The sequence below is a fragment of the Ichthyophthirius multifiliis genome (assembly GCF_000220395.1).
Source record: "Ichthyophthirius multifiliis unplaced genomic scaffold scaff_1120509250562, whole genome shotgun sequence".
Lineage (NCBI taxonomy): Eukaryota > Ciliophora > Oligohymenophorea > Hymenostomatida > Ichthyophthirius > Ichthyophthirius multifiliis.
The window spans coordinates 18,986-30,086 of record NW_004086634.1 but is presented as its reverse complement, the minus strand read 5'-3'; the positions used below and the strand labels follow the sequence as shown (position 1 = coordinate 30,086).

Below are 11,101 nucleotides of genomic sequence, written 5' to 3'. Positions count from 1 at the left end.
CTAATTCTCTCCTTTCTTCTAATGCAAAAGACATTTATTCAACTAAAAATTAAGCAGCATCTTGTTTAACTTATTCTTCGAATATAGAAATTAACTTACTATTATATTCATTAATTCGACAATCGTTTTGGAATATATTTATTAGATATTCTCTACTTAGCGACTAAGTTATAATTATAAACCTTTAATTTTTTCATCTTTTTGTTAATTTTCTAATAATAATGATGACCAGATTTTTTAACATTCATTATTTCTGTTCTCATATTCTAATAACTATTTGTATAAATATATATATATGATAAAATTTAAAATATATTAATATGAAATAAAAAATATATATTATTATATGTATTAGTATATATATTCAATATTATTATATATATATTCAAATATTAATATATAAATATTTATATATTTTATAATTTTTTATATTTTTTAATTTTTTCTATTTATCAATTCTATGTGTAATTTTTTTTTTTTTAAGTATGTATTAATATAATAATTATATTAAAAAATAAATATTTTATAGTAATTTTCATATTATTTATAAAATTACTTATTTTTTTGCTATTATTAATTCTTTTGATTGATGTTCTAGTAATTATATTTAGTTATTTGAACTTTTTTATTTATATGTTTATTTATTTAAGTTTATATATTATTACTTTAAGTCTTTCGGATTTAAGAAATAATTTTATAAAGTTGTTTTTAATTATTATATTTCATTATCTTTTTATAAAAGTAGTTATATTAAATTTTTTATTTCAAACTGTTTTTTTTTATAAAATAATTATTAATTACATTATTATAAATATTTTGAATAATACATTATTTTCTTTTAATTTATTAGCCCAATCTTAATCTAAAACATCTTTCATTTTAATATTTTAATTATTAAGCATTATATTTAATTTATCAACTTATAATTATAAACTAGTAGCATAAAGCTATAAGGCTTTTAATTTTGCTTTTAATTTATTATTTTCTTCAGTAGTTTCTTCTTATTAATTTAATAAATTTTTAATTTAGTTTTCTTTTTATAATAAATTTTCTTCTTTTTATAATAATATTTCATTTAAATTTATATTTTAATTTATTAATTCTTAATGATTTCCATTATTTTTACTCATAAATTGTTATTATTATTATTAAGTTTAAAATTCGTTTTTATTTAAAAACTATTATTAAGTTTGAAATATTTCATTTTTATTTAAAAATTATTATTCATTTTATTATTAAAAATTTTAGGTTTGACCGAATTCTTTGTTTCATTTAAAAATAAAATAAAAACAATTTTAAAATAAATATACATTTAGGAGATTAACTTTTAAAATTTAAATCAGTAACACAAATTCTAAAATCTCTTTCTTTTCGTGTTTCTTTATTAGATTAATCGTTATTTTAGAAAAATTTCATATTATTAGTATCTATATATATATATATTGATCATTTATTTATTTTAATATATGCATTTTTATTAAATAAAAATAACCTTATCCTATTTATATTACATCGTTATCTCTTATTTATATTTTTTGACCTTATTTTAGTCTATTTTCATTAACAAAAGTACCATTTAAAGAATCTAAATCTCTTATATAAACTTTTTAATCATCCGAAAATTCTATTATTGTATGTTCTTTGGAAATACTTGGATGCTTTTTAATTTTTTTTTTTTTATATATATATATATATATATATATATATATTTGTACTTTTAAAACAATATGACATTAATTAGAACGTCCTATTAAATTAATTTTATTTGAAAGTTAAAAAACGGTTCCATTTTCAAGTTTTAAAAGCCACTCATTTTTTATAAATAAAAAGTATTTTTTTAATTAAAAATTTAAATACTTGTGACAAAAAAAAAAATAGATAGTTTCAAAAAAAAAAAAAAAAAAACATAAAAATCATGATATATTAAAAAAATATAATCCATATAATATTAATATTAATCATAATAATTACAAAATCATTTTAAATTTAAATATTAAATGATCTCTTAGACTACTAAACAGAACAAATATGGCCAATATAATGCAAAACAGGCCCACAATCACCCATAAACATCGTAACATCGGATAAATTTAGTGCAAATTGTAACTAAAGCCCCTTATCTAACTAAATAAAAATAGATTTTTTAGATATAGAAGTATCGACAATCATAAAAGACTTAAATAATAACCTTTTAATATAAGGAGATTGGTCTATATTGTAAATTGGTGAAAATATGAATTATAAAGCAAAAGGATTTTATATAAAATGTCCTGCGGAACATACTATAGATAATATTTAATATCCTTTAGAATTATAAATTGAGTATTATTTACTTGAAAATTCTAGTGATGGAAATAATTTGGGTTTTGTGTCTATTTTTTTCGAATTAGATGAAGAAAAAGCAAATTCTTTTTGGAAAAAAAATGATTTTGCGAAAATAAACGAACCTATTTAAATAAATTTCAAAGAATTAGGTTATGAAATTCTTTCAAATTAGAATAAAGTATTTGTTTATACAGGAAGTTAAACTTTCGGAGAATGTAAAAAGGCTAAATGGGTCATTTTTTAATAACCTTTGTATATAAATATAAGAAATTTAAATATTTTTTAAAGTTTGTGGCAAAAAAATTTTTATTTTTCGAGTTATTTGGATGATAATAGGTAATTAATAATGAGAGGAAATAATAGAATTATAAAGATCTTTAAATAAGATTAAATTAATATTTATGCAGTTTGTAATTACGGAAAAAAAAATTTTATTTAATTTTTTTTGGGAAGTTTAGGCTTATTTTTGTGATTTATTTTTTTTGTAATTATTTTATAATAATTAAAAAAATAAAAAAATAAATTATATTTAATATACTGTGTTACATACAACGTTAATTTTTAAAGTTATATTGTATAAAAAATTTATTATGTTTATATTTAAATTATTAAAAATAAATATATATATATATATATATATATATATATATATATATACTTATATTATTTATTAACATTTTTATTATTCTTTATCAATATGCAACATTTAATGCTCTCACTAAAATTGCTTTATTTATTTATTTTTGCAAGAAAGTGGAATTAGAAAAATTTTTTTTTTTTTATTTTTTTTTTTATTTTTTTAAATATTAAATTATATTTAATTATAATCTAGAAATTTTATTATTTAAATAAATACATATTATAAAATAAAAAATTGAGTAATTTTTTATATAATAAATATTTTTTTTTTTGTAAATTTAGATGTATTATATATATTTTTTAATATTTAAAACTTATAATTATATTGTTAATGAAAACAAATTATTTAAAATATAACATTATCACAAATTTTTTTAAAATTTTTAAAAATAATAATAAATATTGTAAAAGTAAAAAAATATAGGTCTTGTAATATTTTGTAATGGATAAAAATAATTTTAGAAAATTATAAAGCTTTTTATTATATTTTAAAAATTATTTTATTAATACCGGTAAAATTAATATAAAAATAATTAATAATAAAAAAAGGTTTTGAAAAAAAATAAATATAAATTATATTATTAATATATAATAAACCATAAATATTTATAAAGAAATCTCGTAAAAAGTAAATAAATAACACAAAGTGAGAAAAAAAAAAATGATGTTAATGATAATTCAATATTATAGTTAAAAAAAAAAAATGTATTAAATTTAAATTTTATTAATATATATTATTATTATTATTATTATTATTATTATTATTATTATTATTATTTTAATATTATTATCATTTTTTATATTAATTTTTATTTTTATTTAATTTAATCTTATGTTTTTATTTTTGTTTTTTTCTTTTTCTTTTTAATTTTATTTTTATTTTATTTTTAATTTTATATTTTTATTTTTATATTTATATTTAATTTTTTTTTTATTTTTATTTTTAATTTTTTATTTATATTTTATTCACTAAAAACGATAATTTATCTCATTAAAATATAAATAATAATTTTACGTTTTTTTTATTTTATTAATTTATGTATTTAATATATAATAATTATTGTTTTTAATGATCTTGTATCAATTCATTAATGAAAAAGAATTAATATATATGTAAATTACTCAATAGCATATTCTATATATTAATAATAATTTACTATATATTAAATTTAATATTTCTAATATAAAATGTTTTTTATTTTTAATAGTGTATAACTAGATTAAAATATTAAAATTAAATATATGATATAAAATTATTTTTTTATATGAATTTAAAAAGATATAAAATTTATACTTAAACGATAGAAAATCTTTCACATTAATTCATTTAATGATTATATAAAAAATTCGAGAAATAAATAAATGGAGATTCTTTAATATATGTTTATTTTTATAATTTATAATATAAAAATATAAAAAATATCTATGTAAAAGCAAAATATCTATATTTAATTTGTTAATCTAATTGTAATATTAAGTATAAATAATATATATAAGAATAATTTTTATTAGTTAACTTTATAATCATTTTTTAAAAAAAATTGTAAATTTTTATTGTATATTTATTAAGATAATATTTTGACAAAAAATGATTAAATAAAAAAACATGAATTATTTATGAATTAAAATTATATATAGAATTTGTTATAAATACTTTTAAACTTGATGATTGGAATAAATAAATATTTTGTTTTGTCAAAATTTTATAATTGATATATATTTATATATATTAATATAAAATATCAATATATATATATATATATATATATTTATATTTATTTATTTAAAAATATATTATTTAATTTAATATTTAGTTTTTTTTTTTTACAAATTTACCTTCGTAGATTTTATATTAATGTAGGTTTTAGGTTTCCGAATAGTTAATAACTTAAATTATAATATAAAATTATATATGTATTCAATTATTATATATTTGTATATAATCCATTATTATTATTGTAATAAAAACGATTATTTTTATTTAATTTACCATAAAATATTTTTAATTTTTTATTTTATATTATTTTATTTAAATCAATAAATGAAAAAAAATATTAATAATTATTATATGAATATATTAACATATATAAAAACTGACTACAAATATTATCATATATAATATGTTTATTAGTATAAAATGAAATATATATATATATATATTTTTTTATATATATATTTATAAATATTTTTTATTTATTAAAAATTTTATTTATTAAAGAATATAAAGGATAAAGGATAAAGGAAAATAAATATATATATATATATATATATATATATATATATATATTTTAATTATTTTTTATTTTTATGAAATAAATATTTAATTTTTTTTTTAAAATTAAAAACTAAACAAAATTTATAATATTCTAATTTAAACTAAAAGAGAAAGTATTTATAATTTTTTTTTATAGAACAAAAATATTATAATATAATTTTAAAAAAGAAAAGTAAGCCAATTAATTTTTCAGTTATAGTTTTTTAAAATTTCTTTAATATCTTATTTATTTTCCATTTATAATTATTAAATTTATTGAAATACATACTTAATAGCTTCTTTATATTTATATTTACCACAATGATGACCAGGTATATCTTAATTATTTTATTATTCATCGAATATTTCTTATTATTGATTCGCTACCTATTTTAATTCATTTAAATCTATTATTTTTGATTTTTTCTAAGTTTATTTAAGTTAATTAAATTTAGATTTGTAAAAAAAAAAAGATTATATTATATTCTTTTCTTTTATCAAATTAGTCCTTTACAGACATTATTTTATCATTTACATACTCCAAAGATCTATAATAGACATAGAGCCGTAATCATTATTTTTTAAAACTTCATTTAATGATTTCATTGCGTATTTATTTTCTGATTTATCAACTGAATTAAATGCAAATTATTAAAATGTATTTAATCTATCAAGTGAATTTTATCCGAATGTTTTCAAAGCAAATTAACGGAGGGAACCTCCAATATTTACTTAATTAGACTTTTGTTTATTTTAATTATATAATAACTATTTTAAGTATTCTTTACCTATATTAATACTGTTCATATCTTTGATTTTTTAATATAATTTTTAACTAAATTTTTTTTTGTTTTAATTAAAAATATTCATAAATAATAAAAATTTATTAGTAAAAATAAATTATATTATATTATAAAAAAAAATATTAAAATATATATATATATATATATATATATATATATATATATATATTTTTTACTTATAATGATGTTATTAAAATTAAGAATTTTTATTTTCTTTTAAATTAGATTCTTCTTTTTTTATTTCGGTTGATATTTTAGCTTTTATTATATTATAAATAATTATTAATTTTTTTTTAATAAAATTTAGTATATTTTTTATAGAAATAAAATTAATTAATATATAATATTACAATTATTTCTATTTCTATATTATGAATACGTTGTTTTAGGTGAATAATTACTTTTATTAAAAATATTATTATTATTTTATTAATAATTTATATTGAGTCTAGAAATTCTACTAATGGCTTAATCTTTTAATTATTTATTATGACGATTGCTTGAAAGTGAAATAGATTTTTATCTAATCAAAGGACTATTAGGTTTTATAGGTAAAATATCAGGTATATGTAATTTTTCAAGTTACAAAGAAAAATGTTAAGTTTATTATTATCTATTTGTTCGCACGGAATTTTATTTATTAAATTATGTATTAATAGTTTTAATAGTTGATTCCCTAGATCTATTAACTGTAGATGAAGTTGTATTTTCATATTTTTAATTTAATTTATTAAAATATTAAAGATGATATTAAAATTAGTTCTAAATAATTAAAAAATTATATATATATATATATGTTTATTATTTGACATATAATTATATATATATAATCTTAATATAAAATTATATAATTTAACTTTATCAATTTCTATATAATCAAATTCAGATTCTTTATTTGTTTTTAAATAATTTTATTTTTAAGCATATTTAAATTTTGTTAAATCTTATAATGTAGTTTATGGCATAGCAAATATATATCCTTTTTCAGTTTCTAATTTTTATTCTCCTTATATTCCGATTATTTGATTTGTTATAGATTTTGCCTTTTTTCTATTTTTTAAAAGATGTTCTTATTGAGCTCTTTATTTCATTTATAAAATTAATGTTTTTGTATCATTCATTTATTTATTTTTATTTAATTTTTTTAAAATACATTAAAATTTATATATATATATTTATATTTAATATTTAATTATTATTTTTATTTTTAATTTTTCATCTTGGACCAAATAAATACGTTAATGTAAATAATCCTAAAACTATACCAGATATTATTTTCTGCTTTTTTGTTTTTTCTGGTTGAATTTCAATTAGGTCTTAATTTTATTATTATTATTAATCAAAATCTTCTTAAATATTTAATTGATTTCCAAGTGTTTAGCTAAAAGATGCTTAAAATGAAGTATATTTATATTAAAATTCAATTATATTTTTATAATTAAGCAATTAAGTAGCAATTTAAGATTATGGAATATTTTATCTAATAGTTTCTAAACAAGAATAAACAATAATATCACAATAAGTATTATTTTTGAAATATCTAGTATCTAAAATAATTTAAGATAATTCAGAAAAACATTAATTTATAAAATTAATCATCTATAAATTATTTTTATTTTTTTTATATAAAAAAAAAATTACATCTTAATTATTTTAAATGTTTGTATGTTTAAAATATGATTTATTTATTCTATATTTATATAAATTACTATATGTTTATATTGGATTTAAAAATTAAATAATATCATTCCTATATTAATAAAAAATATCTTAATTAAACCACATTTCATATTCCTAAAATTATATAATTTATATTTATTTTTTAGATTAATATAATATATTTAAATTATAAAATATTTTTAAAATTAAAAGTATAAATTATTTTTATTAAATATATATATACATATATATATATATATATATATATATATTTACTATTCCTAATTATATTTTTTTTTATTAAATTAATCAAATATAATATAAAATTAATATGTTCGAAATCATTTAAATTTTTTTAGTCTTAAAAAGCTTTAAAAATAATTAGATAAAAATCTTCCTTTTAAAAAATTTGGTCCTTAACTCTCATTACAGGTAATTCCATATCATAAAAAGAATCAATATTTAAAGTTTATATTTATAAATTTATATTATTTATTTTACAAAAGCTTTTGACTAATTATTCTTCTGGTAAATAAAAAGACTTTTTTTACATGTATAAATGCCATATTCCTTTTAATTATAAATTAGTGTTTTTTAAAATTATATTTTCATCTTTTTTTTTTAATTATATTTAAGGGATTATATCCATTTCCATTAATTAATTTTCTTATTATAAGCTTGTATAATTAAATTAATTCATTTTTTTATTATATAAATAATTTTTTTTATTAATAATCAAATAAAAATAAGATATTTTTAATACATATAAATTTATAAATATATATATTCATATAAATAAATATATATATATAAATATTTTTTTATATTAATATATCAATTATATATAATTTTCGATATTTTTTATATTTAAAGAAATTAAGATGGTAAATAATATTCAATTTTAGTTTATAAAATCTCATATTTACTTTCCATATCTAGAATTTTATATTAAATCCATAATTTCTCATCTCCTACATTCATATTTTTAATTCCTTTTATTAATTTTTCAATTACATCTTGTATGAAAGGCGTAAATTTCTCTGCCTTATAAAATCTTGCCTTTATTTATTAAATATTTTTACTTTCACGTAATACATTTATGTCCATATCTTTTATAAACTGGTTTATTTTTTCATTATTAAACCAGGAATTTTCTATACATAAATTCAAAAAATTATCTAAAGATATACTTTTCTCGTCGTTTTCTTAATTTTTCATATCACATTTTTCCAAAAAAAGTTTTCCTGCCTCAAAAGCGCTCTCAGAGCTAGTCTCTTCTATATATTTATATAAGCATATGAACTCGTAATACCCTAACATATTATTCATATCTAAATCAGCAGAAAGAAATAATGTTTTTATCTCTTTTGAGGTGTTTTTAACACTTTTATATCCTTCAAGTAATATAAGGAAGGCAATATCAAAGTCTATTATACCTTAAAAGTGTTTTTTGTGTGATTTTTTAAAATTTTAAACGTTTCCAATTAATAATTCTACCTGTGTTTTGGTAATTTTTTCTTCCATTTATTGAATTAATTCTATTTTTGTTTATATATATAATTTAGTTATTGTTTTAAATTGTTTTACATGTAATTTTATCATAAGCTACGTATAAAACTTCATTGGTATTATTTAAAACAGGAAGATATGAAGGAGTTTCTGAATCGATTTTTTTTAAAGTTTAGATATAATAATCAAAATCATTTATACTTAAATTATCAAACAAAGTTAAAAATCTACCAAAAAGTTTGGCTTTAGGGGATTTATGTTAATAATAAAAAATACCTATAAATATATAAATATATATATATATATATATATATATATATATATATATATATATATATATATATATGGGTTTTTACCTTCATAAAATAGAAGAATTTTATTATCTGTAACAGATTTAAGCCCAAAAATTGAAGAGAAATATTCATATGTAATATAATGTGGAGGATCTTATGTATTTAGTTTTATTCTTTCATTTAAAATACACACTATGTATTTAATAATATTTTTTAAAGTCATTGTTAGTTTAGGTTTATATGAATTCATTTTTTTTTGATTTTATTTAATAAATACATTGAATATATTAAATTTTATTTATTTTTTTAATCTCTATTTGGTTTTAAGGATTTCAGTTATTGGGAATTACTATTATTTTTTTTAGAAGATTTTTTTTATTTTGATAATTCTAAATTTAATATTGTTTTTTTTCGCAAATACTTTCTTCAGAGCTTTAATCACTTTTGATTTCTTTTTGTATTAAATTTTAGAGGATTATTGTTAAATTTTATTATTTTTGGTTATCTAGTTATTATTATTTTGGTTCTATTTTTAATATTTAAGGTTTTAAATAAGGTGATGATTATATACTTCAAGCCACTTTTTAAGTTTGAGAATATATTTCAGACATAAATTGTTTGTTATTTTGAAATTTACTAAGTAGTTTTTTATGTTTTCGTCTAAAAAATTAAAGCTGGTTTTCTAAATTGGATTTTTCATCTAAAAAAATATCAATTTAAATTTTTTGGATTTCAACTTGTTTTTAAAATTAATATAAATTGTTTGATATTTCTTTAAATTATAATTTTAATTCAAGATTTTCTTATTAAAAAATATTTTGAAGAAGAACTTCTTTATGAGAAATTTCAAATAATTAATTAAATGAGTTTTCGATTGAAGTTTAAAATTAGAAAATAGATTTTCTTAAATCAAAGTTTATGTTTTGTTTTTCAATAAACTTTTGAAAGTCTAACAAGTTTTTTTAAAATTTATTTTCAAGTTCTATTAAAATTTCATCTTTTAAAGAATTCTATAAGTACGCAAAAAATTATTGGTAATTTAATTAAAATATATCCTAATAAAATTTTTAAAAAATTAATATATAAATAAAATAATTTATAAATAAATATATGTATTTATATAAATGTAGTAATATATTTTATAGAAAAATATATAATGAAATATAAAATGAAATATATATAGAAATAAATAATGAAATACATATATAGAAATATAAATAAATATATTTAAAAAAATATATATATATATAAATATATATATTATATATATATATATATATATATATTTTTACATTTATTATTTTATATATTTTTTTATATTTTATATTTTATCTATTTATTTTGTACTTTTTCCTCTGTTTAAATGCCTATATGTATTTGATTTTCTATCTCTTTTTTTTATTATAAATTATTATATTAATCTTATTCATTATAATTAATTATTGTTTAAATTTCTATATTTTTATTAAAATAGTTTAGCATTTCTTAATTATCTGTTTATTTATCGTCTAAAAAAAATATTGAATTTTCTTAATTTTCTTAATATTCATTCTGTTCGTTTAGATAGTTTTTTTAATTATTTAAATTCTTTATTTTTTTTTAAATTTCTAAAAAATTTT

At 14.2% G+C, this 11,101-nt stretch overlaps 42 annotated features.

The window, feature by feature from the left end:
• Positions 1-332: 332 nt before the first annotated feature.
• Positions 333-421: a microsatellite.
• Positions 345-421: a microsatellite.
• Positions 407-451: a microsatellite.
• Positions 411-451: a microsatellite.
• A 177-nt stretch (positions 452-628) lies between these two features.
• Positions 629-672: a microsatellite.
• A 359-nt stretch (positions 673-1,031) lies between these two features.
• Positions 1,032-1,072: a microsatellite.
• Positions 1,073-1,141: 69 nt separating this feature from the next.
• Positions 1,142-1,225: a microsatellite.
• Positions 1,226-1,678: 453 nt separating this feature from the next.
• Positions 1,679-1,709: a microsatellite.
• Positions 1,710-2,943: 1,234 nt separating this feature from the next.
• Positions 2,944-2,982: a microsatellite.
• A 113-nt stretch (positions 2,983-3,095) lies between these two features.
• Positions 3,096-3,126: a microsatellite.
• Positions 3,127-3,480: 354 nt separating this feature from the next.
• Positions 3,481-3,510: a microsatellite.
• A 175-nt stretch (positions 3,511-3,685) lies between these two features.
• Positions 3,686-3,784: a microsatellite.
• Positions 3,693-3,931: a microsatellite.
• Positions 3,697-3,928: a microsatellite.
• Positions 3,702-3,920: a microsatellite.
• Positions 3,757-3,927: a microsatellite.
• Positions 3,767-3,928: a microsatellite.
• Positions 3,795-3,921: a microsatellite.
• Positions 3,827-3,915: a microsatellite.
• A 166-nt stretch (positions 3,932-4,097) lies between the features above and the next one.
• Positions 4,098-4,154: a microsatellite.
• Positions 4,155-4,664: 510 nt separating this feature from the next.
• Positions 4,665-4,747: a microsatellite.
• Positions 4,677-4,739: a microsatellite.
• Positions 4,748-5,106: 359 nt separating the features above from the next.
• Positions 5,107-5,150: a microsatellite.
• Positions 5,138-5,181: a microsatellite.
• Positions 5,182-5,213: 32 nt separating this feature from the next.
• Positions 5,214-5,251: a microsatellite.
• An 897-nt stretch (positions 5,252-6,148) lies between these two features.
• Positions 6,149-6,190: a microsatellite.
• Positions 6,191-7,840: 1,650 nt separating this feature from the next.
• Positions 7,841-7,890: a microsatellite.
• Positions 7,891-7,912: 22 nt separating this feature from the next.
• Positions 7,913-7,952: a microsatellite.
• Positions 7,953-8,365: 413 nt separating this feature from the next.
• Positions 8,366-8,412: a microsatellite.
• Positions 8,413-8,438: 26 nt separating this feature from the next.
• Positions 8,439-8,497: a microsatellite.
• Positions 8,443-8,492: a microsatellite.
• A 969-nt stretch (positions 8,498-9,466) lies between the features above and the next one.
• Positions 9,467-9,535: a microsatellite.
• A 1,009-nt stretch (positions 9,536-10,544) lies between these two features.
• Positions 10,545-10,590: a microsatellite.
• Positions 10,551-10,591: a microsatellite.
• A 35-nt stretch (positions 10,592-10,626) lies between these two features.
• Positions 10,627-10,700: a microsatellite.
• Positions 10,630-10,768: a microsatellite.
• Positions 10,644-10,742: a microsatellite.
• Positions 10,697-10,739: a microsatellite.
• Positions 10,698-10,767: a microsatellite.
• Positions 10,718-10,768: a microsatellite.
• Positions 10,760-10,825: a microsatellite.
• Positions 10,826-11,079: 254 nt separating this feature from the next.
• Positions 11,080-11,101: part of a microsatellite that runs on past the window's edge.